Here is a 26,162-nt window from a genome sequence, read left to right as displayed (position 1 = left end):
TATTTGCGAAAGGGATAGCATTGGCTATAATACCACGTTAGAAAGTTCAACCTAAAAGTTTAAGCTAATAGGTAGAACAGACTATATGAATATAAAGAGCATTTAGGATCCATTGTCAATGGATATGAGATAACACTTCAACAGGATTAGAGATACACAAAGAAAACATGCTCAGATAGAAAGAAGCCAAAGCAAACCATAGCCAATTTTCACCTCTTAAGAGAGAAATAATAGATCCTAGTCAGCTACTGTGGAAATTGATCTGATCAATAGTAACAGATGCTAATGGTCTATATCCAACAGTGGGCATTTGCAACCAAACCAAGTAACCGTATAGCCTATTGATGACTTCGAGTGCAAGACAAAACAAGGCTATTTTTTCTAATATGAATACTAGTAACTTTCTCAACGGAGAAGTTCCAAGTGAAACAAGGAAGTGTCTGTCTACATACCGGGAGAGACGGCGATAGCAGATATAAGAGGACCATAGACTCCTCGCGTAGGTATAGCATTGGTTCCTTTCCCAGCCCAATAGAAGCGTATCTCCAGAGTGCCTTCAATCACTGTCACGGTAAAAGTTTTCGTGACTGGATTTCCAACTCCACCTGCTTCAATCTTAACGTTGAAATCTTTCCACACCAATTTCCCCTGAAATAATGTTTAATCCGATTTAGAATGAGTGTCTCCACACTGAACAAGGTGAAACTTTCAGTCTCAATAGAATTTAGAAATTGTGATCAGACCATGATTTGCAAATACAAGATATATAGATAAACTTCCCAACCATAACATATTGAACGCTTTATACACTTTACATGTTAGAAGTAGCACTACGTAATGCCCAAAATTTACCTGTATATAAACATTAAAAGCTCGCCTTCCAAGGCTTGTATAACTTTCGTTGCCCGTGAAAAATATCTCCGCAAAATGAAGGTTTACATCATAGGTCCCATTCATCAGACAAAAACCATAATAAGTTAGAGAGACAGCAGAACATCGTGCGCTCTTGTAAAGTTGGGCATCATTCGTAGACAGTTCGGATCCATAGTAGACTACATATTTATCTGTAGGCCGATTGTCATCAAGGAAGTGACCAGTGCTACTGTAGGCCCAGTTATCTCCGCTCAGGAAGAATTTTGGAGCTGTAGGCACCTCTGTATCATTGCTGTATGTGTTGCGACCTATTGTTACTTTGTTCCCACCGCAATTTATGAAGAGGTTATACCGATCTGGATGGAGTAAAGAAACAGCCACAAAGAGAAAAATCAAGTTTTCCACTTTTTCTTAGTATGGAGTGGACTTTCCAGACACATTAAATGAACTTGCATTCCCTTATTGGAAAATCACATGGAAACTCCCAAGTTTATGAGCAACAAACTATTTCATGGAGGCGGCTTTTGAAATTTCTAGAGCAATTGTGCATTAACCATCAAAGATTGATACAATAGCCAAGAGGAGAGTTGACAAGGAGATAAATTTGATGCAAAAATACACACAGTATGATGCAGTATCAGGATCTGATGATAATGATAGGATATACAATAGATCAACTTACTTTTTGGACAACGCTGACTTTTTAAACATGAGACAAGTCCACTTCTGGCAGTATAAGAGGTTCTGAGCAAGTCAGTAAAGATTTTAAAGTTATAATCATCATAATTCTAAATAAAGTTCCATCGTTCGTACATAAATAATTAAATTGCAGGTCCTCGAAAACCAAGCTCTTGGTGAAAAATTTAATCTTAAACATACGCATTGTCAACCGCCAAGCTTGCGAACAAGTTGCTGTTGAGAAAGACAAAATCAACATTCAGTAGAGAAAAGGAAATTTTACACACATAGATGATTATAAGTTACTCAAAACTGCACCCTTGAGGGGAGCCATGGACTTAGACTGAAGGATATAGTACATACATAGATCGATTTTGACATCCTGAGCCTCCAGCAGTGAAGGAGTTGTATGATAAATCACTACACAGAGAAATTGTAAGCCGTTTCCAAAATTTCATCAATTTCAAGAATACACTAAAAGTCATTCCCATCAGATAATTATTATGCACAAAAATGTAGATCAGTTGCAAAATATGGACAGGCAGAGCAAGTTGAAAGGCGAAAAAAGTGACAAGCTGATGAAAGTAATGTTTAATCTGTATTGAAGATATCCAATCTTAAATATTCAAAGGAGAAAGACTAATTGGAGTGAACATAGACTATAGAACTAGTTGGAGTGCATATACACATTTTTACACAGCACAGTATGACAGACGTGTTGTATAAGGCAAAGAGGCAAAAATAGAACTGGGATTCCAACAATTACTAAGTCGGATCTTCCTATTAGAAAATATCCAGACCACCATTTAAATGTTTAAACTACCTCCGAAGAGCTTCATTCTTACGCTCTTATGATAATAATAACTTTCTCCTAGGTACACTCATTTTAGTTGTAGAGTTTCTCAAATACACAAACCCATAAACATTGTTATCAGCAAGAAATAGCACGAGCAACTAATCAAATTATGCAGGAGATGCATTAGACAAACTTTCAAAGAGGAATTATAGGATATTAAATTTTTCCAAATGTTATTTTTATCATTCCAAGAGGTTTCAAAATATTTAGAGCTGAGAAGGGCTTTTTGTATAGAAGAAAGTGAGGCTCACTTGACAAGAAAATCCACTTAATATTCTTTTATGTATACTATACAAATCAGCCTCCTGTCTTACATATAACTTTCCAAATAACAGATCCCAACAAGGAGAAAGGTACTCATGATATTTCCTTTTACTCCATAGGCTGCAAACCATAAAGATGCAAGATGGGAATGCACAATAGAAGAAAATTGGTGATTAAGCAAGACATTTCTTCAGGCTGCAAAGCTTACACATTTTCTGCTTTCTCCAGGATCCAATCAGGGACTGCTCCAGTCAATTGGTTTCCGGTCAGATAGCTAAACAAGATCATTTGATTGAGTCATCCTCATGTATTTTACACACTCAAACCAAAATTTTTTAGAGTTACACCTTGAACACACATTATTTCGCAGATTAAAAGCATTACTCATTAGTGTTGTAGAAAAAAATCAGTCAACTCATGATATCAATATGGAGCTTTCAGCGGGAGATGAAAGATAAATGACATCAATGACAGGAAAAACTTGATCCTGGTCAAACTTGGAGTGCGTGGAGAAAAATTATCATAACACTAGTACACAAAGCCGAATACGGTGAAGGATACTGGCGTACTAGCTTATTAACTATTTCCTCGCGATCATGTTCATGTCCTTCTAAGGCATATAATAAATAAATAGGGAAGATGTGCCAATGTCATACAATCAATCGTTGAGCAGAAAGATGGAAATATGTACCATTGTTAAACAGTCCTAGAAACTTGGGACTACAGTTTCTCATCATTTTCAAGACTAGGGACAAGATATCAAGGTCCTATCTATAGACCTTCTTAATAGTGCGTAAGAATCCAAGTAGCACGGATACGCAACACGACACGATACGGTATTTCTCAAAAATAGAGAATTCCGACATGTTGGGACACGTTATATATTAAATAAATATTTTTATTGATTAATTTGATTCAAATTCACAAATAAATAATAAAAAAGAGTTTACAATGAATTTGCACTAATAATATTAATATATCTATTCCTAGGAAATTTGAAAGACATATTAATAGTTAATGCGTACCCATATTTGATAACATACTTTTAAATTTAACAAAAATTATAGATGAAATTAATGACTAACAAAAAATTATAATCAACTTATTTAAAAAAATCTATGATCTTCTATAATAATTAAAATTTATCATTATTTAACTTTTAGTATTTTTATTTTTGAAAACTATTTTTAGCTAATCTATTTATTTTTTAACAAAATATAACATTGTTGTTCAAAATTATTTTCTTCCTTTTTTTTTGTCAAACCCTCATTTCCCAAAATTTATTTCCCTCCCTCATTTCTCTCCCCGCATCACCTCAAACCCACCCCCTCTCAGTTTCTTTTCCTCCTTTCTCCCCCAACGACCTATCATTTCCTGGATTTTTCTCTCCCACCCCATGCCACCCCTTTGATTTCTTTCCCTCGGTTTGTCCCCCAACCTATCATTTCCCTCATTTCTCTCTTCCCCCTCCCCTCACGCCACCCCCACCCTTGGCCCCCTCCCATCAGTGATGGGCCATCACTTATTGTTTATCTCTCCTCCCCTCACCCCCATGCCACCCAACCCCCAGGCCCCCTTGTCACGCCCCGATCCTCCGAGCGCGCGAACATCCCACTCTGGTCGATACAAATGCGACTTCCCAGGACACGTCGCTGACCCATTCATTTTTTTATTACGCATGCAGAAGCGAAACAAATCCCCTGACAACATTTAACTTTGGATAGAAAAGCAGGCAATCAATCACAACCAAACAAGCTTCATTATAAACACATAGGTTTATATACAACACTGGATTGTCTACAAAATAGACAGGCTCAACAAAAAGGGAACTGTCCTATGACCAACTTGTTAGACACTTTCGCCGATTCTTCAGCCTCCACCTTCCGAACTCCAGGACTTCCGGTCCTCCACGACCGTCATCTAGGGACTTGAAATATTATCCCACAACCGGGATGAGACTATGTCTCAGCGAGTCCTACCCTCTAAAACTCAATTAGGAAGAAAATACGCCTCAGGGCGCTCTAGCCACACAAATAGGATAGAGGACTTACCTCGCCTTAGTCCCTTTCCTGCATGTCAGTACAATTCATATTCAAACAATGCTCGTACAAGCTGAAACTACCGACACTTACATCGGTCTATCAATTCAATCAATCCAATCATTCGCAATGATTCAATTCCATCATACTATCTATCTTTCCATTTCAATCCGTACTATCTATCAACCATTACTATCTATCATTCAATATCGTCTATCAAACCAGTCGTTAATACGACACATGCTCTCCGAAACTATAATATATAAACGGTAGCTTGCTCAAGTTGTATAGATAGATAGTATAATAGCTCGCCAAAGCTGTAGCTGATAGATAATATAATAGCTCGCCAAAGCTGTAGCTGATATAATAGCTCTCAAAAGCTGTAGCTCATATAATAGCTCACTGAAGCTGTAGCATATATATATATATAATATTTGCTCGACCAAGCTGATACATATATAAACAACTGCTCGCCAAAGCTATCAATTCAACAATAACCCAAACCAATCCTCCATCCAATCAATCAATAGATTCAAACTGGTCCTACCAACCAATTACGGTGCTAAAAGCCAACACCGGGTATTTTCAAGTTAAATACCACAACTTCATTAATATCACTCAATTCCACAACCTTTTGGAATAATTAACTATAATCATCAATTACTCAATTTCTCAATTTAAACATACAATTAATACAAACCAACTGCACCGCTCGCGATCGGTGTGAAATTCTAACGACCTAGCCATCCCTAGGCAAAATTTTCGAAATTATTAAATAATTAAATTTAATTCCGAAAATTAAATAATTAAATATTATATTATAATAATATAATTTAATAAAATAATATTTATAAATTCGAAATAATTAATTAATTAAAAATAATTAATTAGGGCTTAAACAAGATTACACTAATTTAATCATACAATTAGCCCTAATTAAACATCCATTAAACTAATCATACAACTAATCTAATTTACATTAAAATAATCTAATCTAACCACCCAAACCTAATTAGACTAATCTAAACACCCCTTAAGCGTCATTAACTCACTAATCAAGAATTAGAGGATAAACTCACCGGATTAACGTTCCGGCGAGTCCACGCGAAGGCGACGCCAAGGCGGGCGATAAACCTCAAGGCGGCGACACCAACCAAGGCTGGGAAGACACCTAAAACGGGCCTCGAAGACCTCACGGCTTTCGGTTATCTCGCTTCGATCCGGGCTGAACTGCAGAGAAGAAACCAGCAACTTCAACGGCGAAAACGGGCCAATCGGAGCTCCGGCAAGCGGGTGGTTGGAAACCGGCGGCTCCCGGGGGTCTTGGGGATCTTATAGGAGGTTGGGATGGGCAAAGGAAGGGTCGGAAAGGGGCGAAACAGCAAGAAAACACGGAACAGGCGGAGCAGGGCGGAACCAGACGGTCCGACGAGCGGCAGCTTCTCTCAGGATTTCGGGATGGCCGGAGAATCGTTCCGGCAAGAGGTGGGGTGCTCCGGAACGGTCTGGATGTCATCGTCACGGAAGTGGGTGGAGTGTTCGCTGATTCATCCGGGAAGTCGACTTTTCACTCGAATCTTTGGCGAAAAGTCGGCTGGAGCAGAAACTGGAACGAGGGGAAAACAAGGGAGCAAAACGGCCAACGATGGCCTTCCGGGCGTGCGACGATGGAGGGGCTGGTGAGCTCGGTTTCCTCTGGTTCTCTTGAGCTTTTCCTAAGCCTCAACCATGGAGAAAGCCATGAATGAAGGAAGAAGATGGTCTGCTGAAGAGGGGGCCTCCTTGGTGGCTCACTAGAGCTCAACACTTGTCTAAACCTCATTTGCTTTGCCCCCACCATGACATCACATGACATCATCCACACTCTCTCCTCAATCTTCCTCCACAACCTTGCCAATAGGTGCAAAATAGCTCTCCTCCCCATGGTATACGAATTTCATACATTTGTACATCAAATTCAATCAATTCTCACTCAATTCCATCCAATTGAAGCTCAATTAAATCAACCCATGTGTCCTCGGCCTTCTCATGACATTTCCCCATCAAATGATCAAACTTGCATCCCGAAGATTCAATTAAAAACGGCCCTCTGACAATCTCGAACAAAAATTGCCTTACTTTGCTTTTCTGCCAAAAATCTCGGTTTGTAGAAAAATCTTATGAGGATGAGTCGACGTTCCTGAAATGAATTGTGACTTGACAGAACTTCCAATTTCTGTAATCGGGTTCAATTTCATGGTTAATTTCAATCTGGCGTGACTTTAGCGCGTCCTAATCTACCAGGTAGCTTTTAGGAATTTTCTGTGCAATTGAGCTGTGGTTGATTATTCTCAAGCCACAAAGTGCATCTTCGACACCTTTGTGACTCTCGATTGTCGTAGAAATCTCGAGATTTCGATTACGGACACAGGGTACCCAAAACGACAGAAGAATCGGTCTAGTGCCGGTCGACGAGGATATTGCGATCAAGTGGAATCACCCACACTCTAATCACATATCTCAGTTGAATCGACCTATTACTGATCTCTGTTCGATTTTGACAGTGTCGTAATGATCCTTGCAGATTACGGTCGAGTAGCGATTCATGGTCGAATTCTCAAGTCTATTGCGTTTAGATTCCTTAACGGCTTCACCTCGATAGACTAGTTATCTCGTGAGTGGCCAACTCAGAGAAGAAAGCTATAGACGCGAAGATGAAATGCCCGACTTATTTTGTCACGCCCGATCCTCCGAGCGCGCGCACATCCCTCGTGGTCGATAGAAATGCGACTTCCCAGGACACGTCGCCGACCCATTCATTTTTATTACGCATGCGGGAGCGAAACAAATCCCCTGACAACATTTAACTTGGGATAGAAAAGCAGGCAATCAATCACATTAAATGAGCTTCATTATAAACACATAGGTTTATATACAACACTGGATTGTCTACAAAATAGACATGCTCAACAATTAGGGAACTGTCCTATGACCAACTTGTCAGACACGTTCCCCGATTCTTCAGCCTCCACCTGCCGAACTCCAGGACTTCCGGTCCTCCACGACCGTCATCTAGGGACTTGAAATATTATCCCACAACCGGTATGAGACTACGTCTCAGCGAGTGCTACCCTCTAAAACTCAATTAGGAAGAAAATACGCCTCAGGGCGCTCTAGCCACACAAATAGGATAGAGGACTTACCTCTCCTCAGTCCCTTTCATGCACGTCAGTACAATTCATATTCAAGCAATGCTCGTACAAGCTGAAACTACCGACACTTATATCGGTCTATCAATTCAATTAATCAATCATTCGCAACGATTCAATTCCATCACATTATCTATCTTTCTATACCGTCTATCAAACCAGTCGTTAATACGACATATGCTTTCCAAAGCTGTAGCTGATAGATAATATAATAGCTCGCCAGAAGCTGCCGCAATATTCAATATAGTATACTATAGCTCACCAGAAGCTGCCGTAATATTTATATAGTATACTATAGCTCACCAGAAGCTGCCATAATATTCAATATAGTATACTATAGCTCACCGAGGAAGCTGCCATATATATATATATATATATATATATGTATATCATAATTGCTCGCCTAAGCGGATACATATATATAAACTAATGCTCGCCAAGGCTGATCATTCAATAATAAACCAACTCATACCTCAATTCAATCAATCAATCAATCCAATTGATTCAAACTGGTCATACAAACCAATTACGGTGCTAAAAGCTAACACCGGGTATTTTCAAGTTAAATACCACAACTTCATCAATATCACTCAATTCCACACTTTTGGAATAATTAACAATAATCATCAATAACTCAATTTCTCAATTTAAGCTTACAATTAACACAAACCGACCGCACTTTGCTGCGATTAGCGAAATTCTAACGATTGGCCATCCCTAGGCATAATTTTCGAAATTATTAAATAATTAAATTTAATTCCGAAAATTAAATAATTAAATATTATATTATAATAATATAATTTAATAAAATAATATTTAAAAATTCGAAATAAATAAATAATTAAAAATAATTAATTAGGGCTTAAACAAGATTACACTAATTTAATCATACAATTAGCCCTAATTAAACATCCATTAACTAATCATACAACTAATCTAATTTACATTAAAATAATCTAATTTAATCACATAAACCTAATTAGACTAATCTAAACACCCCTTAAGCGTCATTAACTCACTAAGCAAGAATTAGAAGATAAACTCACCGGTTTTGCGCGCCGGTGAGTTCACGGCGACCACGACACCAAGGCAGTCGATAAACCCCAAAGCAGCGACACCAACCAAGGCCAGGAAGACACCTAAAACGGGCCTCGAAGACCTCACGGCTTTCTCGGTTATCTCGCTTCGTCGATCCGGGCTGAACTGCAGAGAAGAAACCAGCAACTTCAACGGCGAAAACGGGCCGATCGGAGCTCCGGCAAGCGGGTGGTTGGCAACCAATGGCTCCCGGGGGTCTTGGGGATCTTGTAGGAGGTTGGGATGGGCAAAGGAAGGGTCGGAAAGGGGCGAAACAGCAAGAAAACCCGAAACAGGCGGAACCGGGCGAGTCCAGACGGTCCGGCGAGCGGCAGCTTCTCTCAGGATTTCGGGACATCCGGAGAATCGTTCCGGCGATCGGCGAAGTGCTTCAGAACGGCCTGGATGTTGTCTTCGCGGCGATGGGTGGCTTGTTTACTGATTCAACCGGGAAGTTAACTTTTTACTCGGATCTTTGGAAAAAGGTCGGCTGGAGCAGAAACTGGAACGAGGAGAAAACAGAGGAGGAAATGGAGTCTGATGGGCATGCGACATTGGAGGGCCGTTGCTGCTCGGTTTCTCTGGTTTTTGCTGAGCTTCTCTCCTTCAACAACAATGGAGAAAGCCACAAATTAAGGGAGAAGAAGGCTGCTGAGCAAGAGGGGGTCTCCTTGGGCTCTTTAGAGCTCAACACTTGCCATTCTCTCATTGGCTTTGCCCCCACCATGACATCACATGACCTCAGCCACTCTCTCTCCTCAAGCTTCCTCCACAACCTTGCCAATAGGTGCAAAATAGCTCTCCCCCCATGGTATACGAATTTCATACATTTATACATCAAATTCAATTAATTCTCAATCAATTCCATCCAATTGAAGCTTAATTAAATTAACCCATGTCTCCTCGGCCTTCTCATGACATTTCCCCGTCAAATGATCCAACTTGCATCCCGAAGATTCGATTAAAAACGGCCCTCTGACAATCCCGAACATAAACAGCCTTACTTTGCTTTTTCTGCCAAAAATCTCGGTTTGTAGAAAGATCTTCTGGAGATGAGTTGACATTCCTAAAATGAATTGTGACTTAATAGAACTTCCAATTTCTGTAATCGGGTTCAATTTCACGGTTAAATTCAATCTGGCGCGACTTTAGCGCGTCCTAATCTACCGGGTAGCTTTTAGGAATTTTCTGTGCAATTGACCTGTGGTTGATTATTTTCAGGCCACAAAGTGCATCTTCGACACATTGGCGACTCTCGATTGTCGTAGAAATCTCGAGGTTTCGATTACGCACACAGGGTACCCAAAACGACAGAAGAATCGGTCTAGTGCCGGTCGACGAGGATATTGCGATCAGGTGGAATCACCCACACTCTAATCACATATCTCAGTCGAATCGACCTATTACTGATCTCTGTTCGATTCTGACAGTGTCGTAATGATCCTTGCAGATTAATACGGTCGAGTAGCCGATTCATGGTCAAATTCTCAAGTCTATTGCGTTTAGATTCCTTAACAGCTTCACCTGATAGACTAGTTATCTCGTGAGTGGCCAACTCAGAGAAGAAAGCTATAGACGCGAAGATGAAATGCCCGACTTATTTAATTAAAACCAGAATTGGAAAATCGGGATGTCACACCCCCTAATTTCTTCCCCTTTCTTCTACCCCTCCCATCGGTATCACCCGTTGTTTCTCTTCCCCCCTCCCTCCTCTCCGCCTCCAGAGTTCTTTCCCTTTCTTCTCCCTCCCCCAATCACCCGCTAACCACAACCTCCTCCTCCTCCTCCTCACACGATCCTCTCTGCTCTCTTTTAGTCGCCTCACTGCCTCGCCTCCAGCCCTTCCTCATTTGTAGCCATAGCCTCGGCCTTGCCACCGGCCCTCCATCATAGTAGGCCCTCCTTCATCGTCATGGCGTTGCCTCCATTCCCTTGCCCTCGTCTCCACCCTCCATCATCTTCTTCAATGATCCTCTCTTGGACACGCGTGTCGAAACATGTTGAAAAAAGTTGACCACATGTCAAAAAATTTGACACGCATTGACCACGTGTCCCATCGTGTTGGACACGACACAGAAGCTCGGACAGCGCATGCGTGCTTCATAGGTAAGAACTGCACTCACCAAACAATCTAGGGCCATTGTTGTGGAAAGAACTAGATAGAGAGTCTAAGGACTTTCACTATCATTAGTCTCGGGGTAGTGCCAAAAGTTGTGTACAATGCTTACTTTGGTGCCAAAAGTTTCTGTCGGATCACTTAAATGCCAAATTGAAGAAAAAACGATCACTTTGGTGTCACCAGTGAGAAATTCCGGCCAAATTAATTACATGGCTTTTTATATTTAAAAAAAAAGTTGCGATGGCTTTTAAACGATGATGTTTTCCATCCTCCTCAAGAAACGACGTTGTTTTGCCATCATACATGGACATCCTCACAAAAACGAAGCTGTGTAGCTCATATGGGGATTAAAATTAGGGTTTCTTTGTCGTTCGCCGCTCGGCCACCATTGTTCACCCGCCATCGCTCAGCCATCGTTGCTCGGCCACCATCGTAGTTGCTCAACCAGGTGAGCGAGGAGAGACTGAGATTGTTCCTCAAGCAAGAAGTGGCAGGAAGAATAGGAGGTGAGGGCGGAGGAGGAGGAGGAAGAAAAGGGGTTGAATGTGCCATTGCTGGTGCACTGCTGTTGCTACTGCTGGTGCCGTTGCTGGTGCCGCTACTGGTGTTGTTTTTTGGGGAAGAAGACGACATGCCTTCTCTCTCTCTCTCTCTCTCTCTCTCTCTCTCTCTCTCGCAATTTGAGGATTTAGGGTTCTAAGTTGGGGGAAAGACGCCAAATGGCGTCGTTTTGTTGTTTGGATGCCGATTGTACTCTCCGATGAGCCATGTCAGCTTCAAAAATTAATAAAAAGGTACAATGTCGGATTTCCAGCCAATTTGATTGGCGTTGGCACTAAAATGATAGTTTTTCAAATTTGTTGGCACTTAAGTAATCCAAAATAAACTTTTGGCACCAAAGTGAGTGCTGTACATAACTTTTGGCACTGATAATGTACTTACCCCCCATTAATCTCCTATACATAAAAAAAATAGGTGCACTGGACATGCATTAAGTATACACATACAACTATCAAATGCTTAAGTAACACTGATCCAATTAATTATTCTAGTGTGTTGGAAAATCTCCTATAATCTATCCCAAATCATTTAGAATATTATGTGAAATTATTTGATTTGATTTGATTATGTGATATGATTTTGTTAGCTGTATTAGCTACTGATAGAGATTAGGTTCTCTAATCATGTGTGTGTGTGTGTGTCTATATATATATATATATATGTAATCTTTTGATGATGATAAGTGAAAATACAGATTCTTTTCTACATGGTATTAGAGCCTCGTTTTCTGATATGTATTTCCTGCCTTTGTTTCTTTTTCATTACTGTTGCTTCATTGCAGCCTTTTTTCAGCCTTATCATTGCTGTTTTGTTTCAGCCTTGTTGTTGACTTAACCAGTCTTATTGCCAGCCTTCAATTGTGTGATAACCACCCTTGTCTCTCGATCCCTTCTTAGTCTCTCCCTATAATCTGTCCTTAAAGTTGCTGGAATGGAAGATTCAGGGAAGGCTGTCTCCGACCAAATTGGGTCCTCTGTTCAGAATCAATCCAACTCATCGAGATTGGAGATTTTCCCAACATGAAGGAGTACCGATTGGATGGAAAAAATTATCTTCAGTGGGCACAGATTGTGAGGAAATTTCTTAAAGAAAAAGGGAAGCTCAGTCATCTAAAAGGCATTGGTCCAAGACAAGGTGATCCCAAGTTTCAGACATGGGATGCAAAAGATTCTTCAATTATGTCATGGTTGTGGAGCTCAATGCAACCTGAAATCAGCAAAAACTACATGTTTCTCCCTACTGCCAAGGACATATGGGAGGCTATTCGTCAATCTTATTCAAAAGTCCAAGATGCAGCAGTAGTATATGAACTCAAGATGAAGGCTTCAACAACAAAACAATGTAATTGTTCCGTTACGGAACACTATCATCTCATGAGAGGTCTTTGGCTTGAAATAGATCACAATCTGAATATCCAGATGAGGTGTCTTGAAAATACTAATACTCTCTGAAACCATATGGAGAGAGATAGGATCTTTAAGTTTTTGGTAGGTTTGAATGCAAACTTTGACTAGATTTGAGCTCAGATTCTCGGAAAGAAACAACTACCATTCTTGAATGAAGTTTTTTCTACTGTCAGAGGAGAAGAAAGCCAACTGATTGTAATGCTTGAAGACCAACACACCGAAGGATCCTCCATGAAAGCAATTAAGGAGGAAACAAATCCTTATAAAAACAAGAGACCAGATTTAATTAAGACAACGGGCAGTGAAGGTTTATGGTGCAGTTTCTGCAAGAAACCACGCCATACAAGAGAATTGCTTCAAGCTTCATGGAAGAACACAGGTGCTCAGCAAAGCTAAAAGACAGCTGCAAGCGCGCATGACCAGTGAAGGTGAAGTTGCCCCGACGGACCAATACAAACTTGTCAATGAGGAGATACTTAACAGAGAAGAAGTTGGTAAAATCAGGGCTCTCCTTGACTCCCTATCTAAGTCTTCTGATATGTGTTCATTAGTCCAGTCAGGTGCGTGTCTAATTTCTGAAAACTCAACAGCTTCTCAGTATCCTTATTTGTGGATTCTTGATTCAAGAGCAACCAACCATATGACACATGATCCCACTAAATTCGAAACTTATAAACCATCACCAGAAAATAGGAATATTACCATAGCAGATGGATCTCTTGTTACTATAGCTGGTCAAGGAACCATAATTCCAAATCCCTTATTTAAACTTAACAATGTCCTTCATGTTCCTAAGCTGTCCACCAATCTCTTTTCCATTTATCAACTTACCAAAAATTTGAATTGTAAGGTGCTTTTCTCTACTAATCATTGCATTTTGCATGACCTAAAAATGGGGAGGATGATTGGATTTGCCAGGGAACGGAATGGGCTCTACTACCTTAAGGATTCGACCAGAAGTGGTTGGTCTCTTGTAGGATATAATACCTCTTACAACTCTTGTAATCCTATCCACTCGTCTCAGATTTGGCTTCACCATTTTCAATTAGGACATCCACCATTTAGTCTTCTTAGGACTATGTTTCCTTCCATTTTTAAAGACGTTGCTGTTGAAAATCTTCATTGTGAAGTTTGTGAACTTGCAAAACACCGTCGTGTTTCATTTCCTTTGAATAATAATGCTATAGTTTCAACACCATTCTCTCTTATCCATACTGATATGTGGGGTCCATCTAGAATTGCTAATTTTACAAGAGCTAAGTGGTTTGTCTCTTTTATTGATGATTGTACTCGAATACATGGCTATATCTTATGAAAGACAAACCTAATGTTTAATCTATTTTTCAAAACTTTCATAAAATGATAGTCAATCAATTTGGGGTGTCAATTATTAGACTTATGTCTGATAATGGGAAAGAATATTTCAATCAGTATCTTGACTATTTTTTCCAAACTCAGGGTATTATTCATGAGTCTTCCTGTGTTGATATCCCTCAACAAAATGGAGTAGTTGAAAGGAAAAATAGGCACCTTCTAAAAGTTACTCGGGCTCTTCTCTTTCAAATGTCTGTTTCTAAGCATTTTTGGGGAGGAAGCTGTTTTAACTTTAGCATATCTTATTAATTGGGTTCCTTCCAAAACCTTAGGAAATAAAAGTCCCTTACAACTTTTGTCTACCTTTTATTGTGATGTCTCCCATAAATATCACATTTCCCTTCGGGTCTTTGGTTGTGTTGCATTTGTGCATATTCATAATCACAATCGAAACAAACTCGACCCTCGAGTTTTAAAGTGTCTTTATTGGATAATCTAATACTAAAAAATGTTATAAATGTTAAGACCCTTTAACATGTCGAGTTTTTATCTCTATGGATGTCACTTTTAATGAAAACCAATCATTTTTTACTTCCAACCACTATCTTCAAAGGGAGACTCCTAATGAAGATAGTGGGTTTGAACCACTGCCTTCACTACCTAGTGCGTCGCTCAATCATATTTCGTCCAATCCACCTTCGTCTCCTTCCCCATTTCTATCAAGTCCTAGCCCTCTTAGTTCACCTAGTCCTTCATCAAGTCCATTGAGTCCTCTGACCGGCCCAATTCGAAACAAAAATAAATAGGAACATAGTTCCAATAAAAGGAACCCATGGACCATTAAGTACAAAACTGATGGCACCTTGGAGAGGTATAAAGTAAGGTTGGTTGCAAAGGGGTATACCTAAACCTGTGTGGTGGATTATCAAGAGACCTTCGCACCAGTAGCAAAGATGAACACAGACGGAAACTACTTTCTTTTGCAGCTAATTTTGGTTGGTCTTTGCAACAATTTGATGTGAAGAATGCATTTCTACATGGAGATTTGGAGGAGGAACTCTTCATGGAGCTTCTACCAGGTTTTGAGAAGGATTTTGGAAACAATCAGATGTGTCGACTTAAAAGGGCTCTATATGGTCTCAAACAGTCCCCAAGAGCTTGTTTTGGAAGGTTCACGAAGGCAATGCTTGAGATGGGTTACAAGCAGAGTAGATGGGATCACACCCTATTCATCAAATATTCAAATGAAGGTATGGTCACAGCTCTACTTGTATATATAGATGATATAGTTGTGACTAGTAATAATGAAGTTGAACAAAAGTCTCTTTAAGAGCACTCTTGCTCAACAATTTGAGATCAAGGTATTAGGGAAATCCCTTATAATGTTTTGAAGATGACAAAATAAATCAAAGACTACTAACGTGTTTAATGGTTGAGTAATAGACTATGCATATGATAGAATGTGTAAATGATTTTATCAAAGTCTATACTTGGAAGAACCATAAGGCAGATTTTATTCTGAAGCTGGACTTATTCAGACTTCCATCCAGATTATAAAGTCTATTTTAGACAGAAGACACTCAGACTCTACTTCATCCAGAATGAGACACATGTTCAGAACGTAACAGATTCAGAACAAAGCATGTTCAGAATGAGACAACTTGACAGAACATAACACAAGCCCCAAACATATAACGGCTAGTGATTTGGTTTGGATTCTACATCAAGATAGATTTGATTGACTCAATCTTATTGATTGGCAATTGAATATTGAAGACAAGAAATTTCTAAATGAAGAAGCTCTACTTATGGAAACCAAGATTCTGTTTGTATGGGTGATCAGAATCAATTTGGGATTCTACTTTTGTCACTCAACGGCTACTAAATCTTCTAGATACAAATATGAGTAGATTGGAAGACGATTCTCTAAGATACTGTCCAACGGCTAGTTTGGAAGTGAATGAGTATTTAAGGAGACCAAGGACCGATGAGCAAGTAAGAGACGGAGCGTAGAATTTATAATTCCAAAGTCTGAGCGAACTTTGATCATACACTTGTCTCGGTGATCTTAAATGTTTGTAATCGTGAGAGAAATACCAAAAGAGTGACTTAGTGAGATAGTGTGATCTACCACTAAGTGTTTGCACTCAAAGTTGTAATCTCTTGTTGTTCACATAGTGAAATCTAACTAGAAGGCTGTTAGCGTGAGAGAATGAATGTAGACTTGATCTAAGCCGAACCACTAAATTTCGTGTGCAACATTCTCTTTCCTTAACTCTTCATATTTAAATCTATTGCATACTCACAGGTTATTTCAAAAGTCTGTTTCATCACATAATAGATTCTGAACATCTACCAAAAGTCTAGTGGCTTGTTTATCAGACTCTAATCCTTATTCAGACTTTGCTCACAACTTATTTTATTCCGCATTTATTTTTCAAGACTTCTTTGAAACACCTATTCACCCCCCTCTAAGTGTTCGTACTAGCACTTTCACAAGGACCTTGAAAAGTTGAGGTACTTCCTTCATATTGAGGTGACCTACTCTAAGAAATGTATTTTTATATACTAAAGGAAGTATGTACTTGATCTTCTCAAGGAAACGTGATGTTCCAATAGCAAGGCAGTGAGCACTCCTATTGATGTAAACCATAAAATGAATGGACACAAAGAGAGTGGCATTGTTGATAAAGGGAGATATCAAAGGTTAGTAGGAAGGCTTATTTATCTATTTCATACTAGGCCAGACAAAGCCTATGTTGTGGGAGTTGCAAGTCAGTTCATGCATGATCCTAAAGAAGAACATATGCAAGTTGTCTACCAAATTCTTCACTACTTCAAAGCTACTCTTGGAAAAGGTATTTTGTTTAAAAAGGGTGACAAGTTGAATCTTGAAGTCTATACTGATGTAGATTATGCTGGGTCACCAATAGATAGAAGGTCCACATCTGGCTATTGCACTTTTCTAGAGGGAAATCTTGTCACTTGGAGGAGTAAAAAACAAAATGTGGTTGCTAAATCAAGTGCTGAAGCTGAATTCAAGGCGATGGCGAATGGGATATGTGAACTTTTGTGGCTCAGGATTGTCATTGAAGACCTCAAAGTGGAACACAAAGGAACTATGAGACTTTATTGTGATAGTAAATCAGCAATCAACATTGCTCACAATCCAGTTAAGCATGATCGAACCAAGCATATTGAGATAGACAAGCATTTTATAAAGGAGAAGCTTGAATCTAGTTTGATCAGTACTCCCTACACTCCTAGCAAAGATCAGCTAGCAGATGTATTGACCAAAGGTCTACCAGTGTTGAGATTTCAGGAGATTATCAGCAAGTTGGGCATGAAAGATATTCACTCATTAACTTGAGGGGGAGCGTTGGAAAATCTCCTATAATCTCTCCCAAATCATTTGGGATATTATGTGATATTATTAGATTTTTTGATTTTGTGATCTGATTTTGTTGGCTGTAAATTAGCTACTGATAGAGATTAGGTCCTCTATTCTTGATTTTCTCACCTAATTTAAATATATATATATATATACACACCATGTAATCACTTGATGATGATAAGTGAATATACAGATTCTTTTCTACATAGCGTAAACAAGTAACACTACTGAAACTTGTGAATTGTGCTCCTTAAGGAACATAATATCATCAATCTATGTTTGCTCTAAGACTAGAGTCCCACCAAAATAATTAGTTGATAATAATCACAAATTCAGAACCGAAATCATTGTAAGATATGGATGGTGATATAAGAAGCATTCAAGATAACAGGTTCAAGGGTTATAAATGGGACATGTTATCGTGGTCTAAGTTCTATTGATAGCTCGACTACTTTACAGGAAGAGTTGCCTATAGCTTGGCCTAAACGGAACAATTTGAGATTTTAGATTCTTATAAAAAATAAGAAAAAGAAGCCTAGGTTCAGCATCAAAATACTTACATATAATCTACTCCTACCAAGTTGCTGAAGGAGTTGGGGATTTCGCCACTCAGTCTGTTAAAGCTGAGGTCTCTGCAAAACAATTGAATGGAAATGATACGAATAGAATGATAATACAGTTTTAACCAACTCTCACTGGACACTCTTAGTATACTTAGGAGGATTGTACAAACACAGACGGCATCACTGAACCTGCAAGTCCACTTTAGATGTTCAGACATACAGGTCAAGTGCTAGGTGCCTATGCTTTATAGTAGACAATCATTTCCAGAAGCATTCATCGCATAAAATCAAATGTTCATCAAGTTGGTCACACGCTGTAAATATGCATAAATTCTGCCGTAAATCATATTTACGACTTGGAAATTTTAATTTATACAACTAGAAATGCTACTCGGGCACTAAATTGAATGCATTCCCTGGAATGCAACATATTATAGTTCAAATCAAGAGATTCTATTTATCTAAGAGGAACAAAACTAAAGCTAATCATAATTTAATGAACATATCTCCTTCATAACATTTTATTCATCAATAAAAGGATGACAAGAAAATATCAGGGTGCTTAGAAAGTATAATATCAGCTTGAGTGAATAAAAAATAGAAAATAAAGTGAGGATTTTAAAAAACAGGAAGGCATGATTCTGCAGTCCAATACAATTATCAATGGAGAAATTACAACCTAGTCAAACCTAAAGAAAAGGAAATGGAGTATATGATAAGCTGCACAGAACCACAGAAATTTGGTTATTCAAAATGTCCACAAAGAATAAGCATTGATGGCTGATGATGACAGAATGGCAAAAAATTGCTGTTAAATGTAGCATTTATAAAATCTTATAGAGATGACCAGATGAATAAGAAGAATATACTTGTGTAAAGATGCATTTGAAACCATGCTTTCATCCAAACAGAGAATGTAATGGCTTAAAAACATACGACAGTCAAGCATAAAAATCCAGTTAGATATTGTGGGGCTGAGATTCGAGTATGTAAACCACTAGAAGGAAGATTTCCAGATGATCAACCACTAGAAGCCTCCATTGAAGTTAGTAAAATAGACAAAATGGGCATCACAACCAAGGTAGGAATTATTGTGGTTTTTATTCCTAGCAAAGTGAAAACAAAGAAAGAAAATGTCCATCTACTTCTGGACAAACTGTATATTCTAAGGCAGAGGCCACAATCACCAAACACTTAAATGCCACATCACAATTCATAATTCATCAATATCAACAGAAAAGATCAAAACACCATTGAAGTCAGTAAGGGACCTTCAAGCCATCTGAAATGGGTTCCTTAAGTGCAGCCAATAGTCAACCGTAAACTAGTAGAAATTTCAGTCATTAAGGGTAAAATTATTTATTCTGCTTGGAATAGGAAAAGGGGAAAGCCGTTTTCCACTCACAATGTTTTTAAGTTCGTCAATTCTGCTAGATAACCAGGTAGCCCTCCTATAAGATTGCAGCTCCTAAGATTCCTATAAGGGAAAAGCACCGATATTGTCACATTGCCAAGACGATTTGGCTCTCTTGCATTAAATAAACTATTCGTGGAGGGGCAGTGCTCTCACAATGTCTTAATATCTTTACATTGAAGTTGTGGAACTGGGGAATTGGGTCCATCGAGGTCGCTTATTCTCCTGCATATCAAAATCAAATAGGAAAATTTATTAGATTGATACCATTTTAAAGAAAGGAGAGATGAAATTGAAATGCCAAACTTCCATACTGACAGATCGGACAATTTCTCCAAAAGTGAGATCCCAGAAGGAATTGGCCCTTGCAACCCACTTCCTTGAATAAACCTGATGATACAATTCATAGATTGAATTAGCTTGAGGGTATATCTATAGAGACCGACTTAAAAGGTGAAGAAGCATTAAGCCTTACAGTTTTTCAAGATTTGTCAAGTTCTGAATAAAATTGGGTATCTTTCCCGTGAACTGATTATCACCAAGTCGCCTACAGTGCATCGAACGACAAGATTGATATGAAGAAGAAAGAATAGAAATATATAAATATTGGCAGAGTTTGTGGAAACTGGAAACTAACAGGTCCTGTAATGCCGTCAATTCAACAAATCTCTGAGGCAGCTCCCTGGTGAAATTATTTGACGTAAGGCACCTGAAACAAGAAAACTCAATGGTATCACGTTGGTCAATTGAACTTGAATGATGATATCTCAACAGATCACTCCAATTGATAAATTCCCCTCGCCAGACACAAAATCATCAGCGAAAAAATAACTCAATGAATGATACAGAAATTTGCATCCAGAGACTCGCAATCGAAGTAACCGCGACAAGTTCCCGAGCTCTGGAGGCAGAGGTCTAGAGAGCAGATTGATCTCGACGACTCTGAGCACAATGAGAAAGTTAAAATCTTGAAACATCAATCAAATTTGAAACAGCGAAGAGGCCAAACGCGAGCGTCAGGATGAGTGGTCACTTACAATCCTTCTAGTGTGGATATGTTTCCCAGCTCCTTCGGGATTGGACCAGTCAATCGGTTTCCGAGCAGAGAACTGCACCAACGTCATCGCGTTTCTCCCAATCAAATAGAACATACGCTCGCGAGAGAGAGAGAGAGAGAGAGAGAGAGAGAGAGAGAGAGAGAGGGGGGGGGAGAGCACATACATGTTGCGCAACTTCGTAGAGCCCCATTCTTTAGGAATCGTGCCGTTCAGGTAGTTCCAGCTGACGTCACTATTTATAGAGACAGACGGCGGTGACGATAATGGTGATGAAGAAGAAGAAGAAGATCAAAAATGGAGAAAGGGGAAATGGAGAGAGAGTGCTTACAAGTTCTCGAGGAAAGGCAATCTGAAGAGTCGAGGCGGAAGAGTACCGTTTAGAGACTGCTCCTTAAGAATTCTGTTTTCGCAATGGCACGAAGGCTTATTCTATCTTTACTTAAAAATTAGGCATCAAAATGATGTTAAAAAATGGCTATAGTACATCAATCGATTCTACGCGATAAAACTCTTCGAAAATTGCCTCAAAAGAGAAAAGGTTTTGTTTATGCATATATGTATATATATACACACAAGAGAAGCATACACCACTAAAAACACAAGCCTTCTGTGCACTGATAAAACTCATATATGTAATAAGGAAATGATAAAATCATAATTCTCATTTTACCTCTACAATTAAAGGGAGCATAACAATCATCAGTTTGATATTCGATTGTGATTTTTGAGTTTAACACTTTAATCACTAAAAATATGGTAAACTCATTTATGATCTCAATTTAAATGTTAAGCACATAACACGCGATTGTATCAATAAAAATTATGAAAATTTATATAATCATAGTGTAGGCAATTAATAATATGCTTCTGATTACTTCATGAGTAATTTTGATATGATAAATGACTTATTTATTGTCAATACATTTCGACCCAAAATCGGGCCAAATTTCTTTCGATGAAATGCTGATACGATGCAAAGAGACTCGGTTTAGTGTTTAGCATGTCAACCAGTCATCTCTATAAAGAGATTGGTGCCCAATCGCACGATTAATATCAAAGTCTAGCTAGGAGTTTATGATCATAAAAATTCATGAAATTGAGAGAGAGAGAGAGAGAGAGAGAGATGCTGATGACATGGGAAACGGTGTTTTTGTCGACGCAGAAATTTTTGCAGGTGACAGCATCTTTATTTTTATCATCAATCACTTTGTTGGCGCCCCATCCACCCTCGACCCCGCATGGATCTGCGCTGAAATTCTAGTTCAATTTTCCTAACGTCTCTGCTATTTCTCTCAACGCATCCACTGAAAGAGAAAAGAGCAAAACAAGTCAAACGAGACAGCAATATATCATGCGAAACAAGCACAAACCAGGTCAGATTCTCGTGTACTCGAGGTTGAACATAAGTAATTGGTGGGTTTTTTAACCTATAAAAGAAAGCACAAGAAACTCGTTACACTTGCGAGCGGAAAACAGAAGATGGAAAAGGATCAGTACGAAGAAAGCAGTACAAGATTGGTGAATTTTCTTTTTAAAAACAATTTCACCTTCGTCGTTGGGCAGAAGGGTGGAGGCAGCAGCAAAGTGAATAGTGCAGAGAAGGATGAGCACAGAGAAGAGAGATGGAGCCGATAAGAGATTCCTCATCATCTCAGTCTCAAGATCAACCCGGAGAGAGATGATTGTTATGAGAGTGGTCTTAGCTTCTTCATGCATTTACGTACGAAAATAGGGAGAGTGGACGAAGAATTTTCACTCCTGAACGTCTACATGCGAGAGCGAGAGCGAGTGAGAGACGGAGAGTGATGTCTGAAAGTGAGAGAGAGAGACAACCATAAATCTTCCTCAAATGTAGGGATAGAATGGAGTAGTAAAGCTTTTGTCCAACTCTCTTGCCTAATTTTGTTCTTCCAGTGACAATGGTCTTTTCCGTTCCTCTGAGTTTGCTATGATCACGTCTCAGATTTAGCTTATTATATAGTTTATCAAAGGCGGAGTCCAAATTCCATGATTCTTAGAAACTTCATCAGCTCATTAAGTAGTCTGAAAAATAATTAGATTCACTTTTTCGGGACACTTTTTTTCTCCTCTTTCTTTTGACTTCAATTGTAAGAAATTACTGTTCTTTTTAAAAATAATCCAGGGACTTTGGCCATGAAGACCTGGTTACGTGGAGGACAATGAAACACCCCGCAAGCCCCACAAATTGGTTTAGTCTGATTCATCGGCCCCTAACCTGATATAGTTAGCACACCATTGGTGGTATCATATATCTTGAATATACATAATAAAAAAAGTTGTCCTATCAAAGTTGTTCCAAAAAAATCATATATGTCGAGTTTGGGAGCCAATATCTTAAGACTTTTTAGAACAATAGGCACCATACTCTATTACATTAATTAGTGGGTGCTTGTACATTAGCATATCTAAGTCTCTATCGATGTTGACAGGTGTTTCACCCATTCAACATGGAATTATTCGAAATAAATTAATCCAAGTCAACTATACAACACTCTTTTTCGGAGAAAATTATCAAAAAAAAATTATAAACTTATTATATTAAATAATAAAATTTTTCAATTGTACAAATTCAGTCTTAAACTTTTTTACAGTTTTCCAATATAGCCCACCCGGCTCTCGCCATGGTGACCGATAGAGGAAGAAGATAAAAGAAAAGGAAAGAAAATAAAATAAATTAAAAATTAAAAATGTGGATTTTTTTTTTTTAAATTGCAAAAATTGTCCACTTGATGGCTAGCTGTACCACGTAAGATAACTAGTCCACATCAACAATCTCCTATCAAAATTGACTAGTGAACTTAATTGGTTTAAAAATGTTTATAACTCAATAAATATAGTTGAAATGTTTAGGATTAAATTGGCGCATAATTACTCCCATTCTTTCTTGAGCTGCTGATTAGAGCTCTTTTAACTTTGTCCACATACTACAACAATCATTTACTACCACAAATATTAATATATATAGATCAAACACGTGTGGAGATGCATGTGTCCATGCATGACTGTCTTTGTTTTTGGCTTCTAAAAAAGTCAATAATTTTTAAACTCAAATATCTGAAAAATTATAAAAAGATTATATGAGAACTGTTGTGGCAAATGAAAGGTTTCAAGTGCTTATAATTTTTTTTCAAACGTCCAAATTATGTGCATAGAAATTTAAAGAAACTTTTAACTGTTTATATAGTCATCGACGAAAAAGGCTGACATTTTCCAATTACAAGACGAGTCATGGAATCATAGCGAGGGGGGAGTTTTGCACTTTGACTTTGCTTTGGCCTAACATGGCCTCTTTTATCTCTGTTCCATGTTAGAAATGTAACCGCCGAAAAATCAAGGCACGTAAAACAAAAATTTAGACTTAGACCAAATAATAATGGTTCCACGGATGACGTCATGCACAAGACCATCTTCTATGCACATCTAGTCAGATTAATGTCGAGTCGTTGAGGGTTATTTTAATACTATCAACCAAAGTAGTTATATTCAACACGCAAGTTTGGTAGCTTTGAAAATTCCAAGTTAATTTTAAGCAATGCATTCTAAGCATGGAATCTCGTCACTTATCTTGAAGTCTTTCTTGACTATGAGAAAACTATGTAGATTGGAACATTTTCTGTTGGGTATTTCAATAGTATTGAAAATTCGAAAGTTATTATTTTTTTAACGATTTTCGACCATCATCAATTTATAACTATTTTTGCCCGCCATTAATTCTAATGGTTTTATAATGTTTTCTAAAGTGGTTGGATTAGATCTCTCAATAAGACAAACAAGAGAATAGTCAAATCTCAATCACCTCACTTTTTGATCTTCTAGATAAGAGATTTCTCAAGCCCTATTTAGTCAACTGGATTGTTAGAGATATATTTAACATATTCTGTGATCCTGTTTATTATTATGCGGTCATGTATATTTTCTTTGATTGGTCTTCATTTGTTACTTTAGATAGTTATTATATTAAGCCTATTGACGAGGCTCATGTACTCTTTATTTGATATTGTACAGAATATTACATTTTTAGTCACTATAATTCTCAACTTGGATTGAAAAAAAATAGAACTCCTCCACAGTAGAACTTAGTCAGTTTACTTGCCTAGCCGCCTGAAGCGTTGTTAGTAGACTACACTATGACGTCGCTTCCTTAAAGGTGATTCGATGTTTGACCATTTAATTACCGTTTTTTTTTGTCAAAAACCTTTTAATTACACCCTTTTATTATTGTTGACACGGTGATTTTTGAACTCGACAAGAACTGCCCAGTCAACCATGCAACGAGGGGACCATCATTGATGGATGGTAAAGTTCTACGACAAGAAACATGCTTGCATGCATTGGCGACAGGAATCTCCGGAGACAATTATTCATTCTTGCCGACAATGAGAACCCGAGCTCCATGATTTGGCAATTTGCTTTTGCATTCATATTCTAGAACGTGAAATTTACGCTAATGAGCTTCTTTGAATTTTTGATGTACCTCTTTTCTTTTTTGTGATAGGAAACTTTCCATACGGACGTTTCGTCGTGTTCACAAGAAATGTCAATCTTTCACATCTACTTGATGCTTCCATGAATGTCTTTACACATCGCACTGTGAACATATCAGTACACACATTACTGCAACTAAGAGTTGATTCGAATGCTAACGAGAGTAAGTGTGGGCTGGGTTGAAGATCTTCATTTAACCAGTGAATGTGTCAAATTTGGGAAAATTATCGTATTAGGTAGGCAGAATATGATTTTCAGCATATAATTATTATCAGTTGAAGCGTCCAATGTGAACCATCTTAAATTTTGAGACCCACGTTCTCCCTTAAGTCTAATCATGGAAACCCATGATTCTCACGTATTTAATTTCTCTATTCCTTTGTTTTCCAATTTGATTTACATGTTTCGGATCTTGATATTTTCTAACTTTATTTTGATCTTAAATGCATATGTCATCATCTAGTGAGAGGAACATAGATTAAAAGACAATGTGAATAGATGAGACCTGCCACTTATTTTGTAAAAAACCATTTTTATGCTTTGCCAATTTCTTGACATTAACTCCTTTCCAATCTCTAAACCTTCCTATGTCCTATAAAAATTTCTAAACCATTAATGCTTTTCCATAGCGATATTGGTCGTTAGTATTCATTTGTAAACCTATCCTTTCATGAGTCATGGAAAAATTACCTCTGTAGCTTGCCACCAATTTTATCTTAAACTAAAATTTAAGTTCATTTTTTTTATAGTGACTCGCAATTATTAAACTGATGATAGTTATAAAATTGACAAATTTTTTTCCCAAATATCACTATTTAAATAAAATTTCACTAACAATTGCATCTATAATCA

The 26,162-nt window shown here is 38.2% G+C and overlaps 1 pseudogene; it reads right to left on the bottom strand.

The window, feature by feature from the left end:
• Positions 1-460: 460 nt before the first annotated feature.
• On the bottom strand, positions 461-22,520 carry LOC108960478 (annotated as a pseudogene).
• Between the last annotated feature and the right edge of the window lie 3,642 nt (positions 22,521-26,162).

Source organism: Eucalyptus grandis, chromosome 6, assembly GCF_016545825.1.
Source record: "Eucalyptus grandis isolate ANBG69807.140 chromosome 6, ASM1654582v1, whole genome shotgun sequence".
Lineage (NCBI taxonomy): Eukaryota > Viridiplantae > Streptophyta > Magnoliopsida > Myrtales > Myrtaceae > Eucalyptus > Eucalyptus grandis.
Note: the sequence above shows the minus strand (reverse complement) of the source record. Positions and strands in the feature narration are given on the sequence as shown.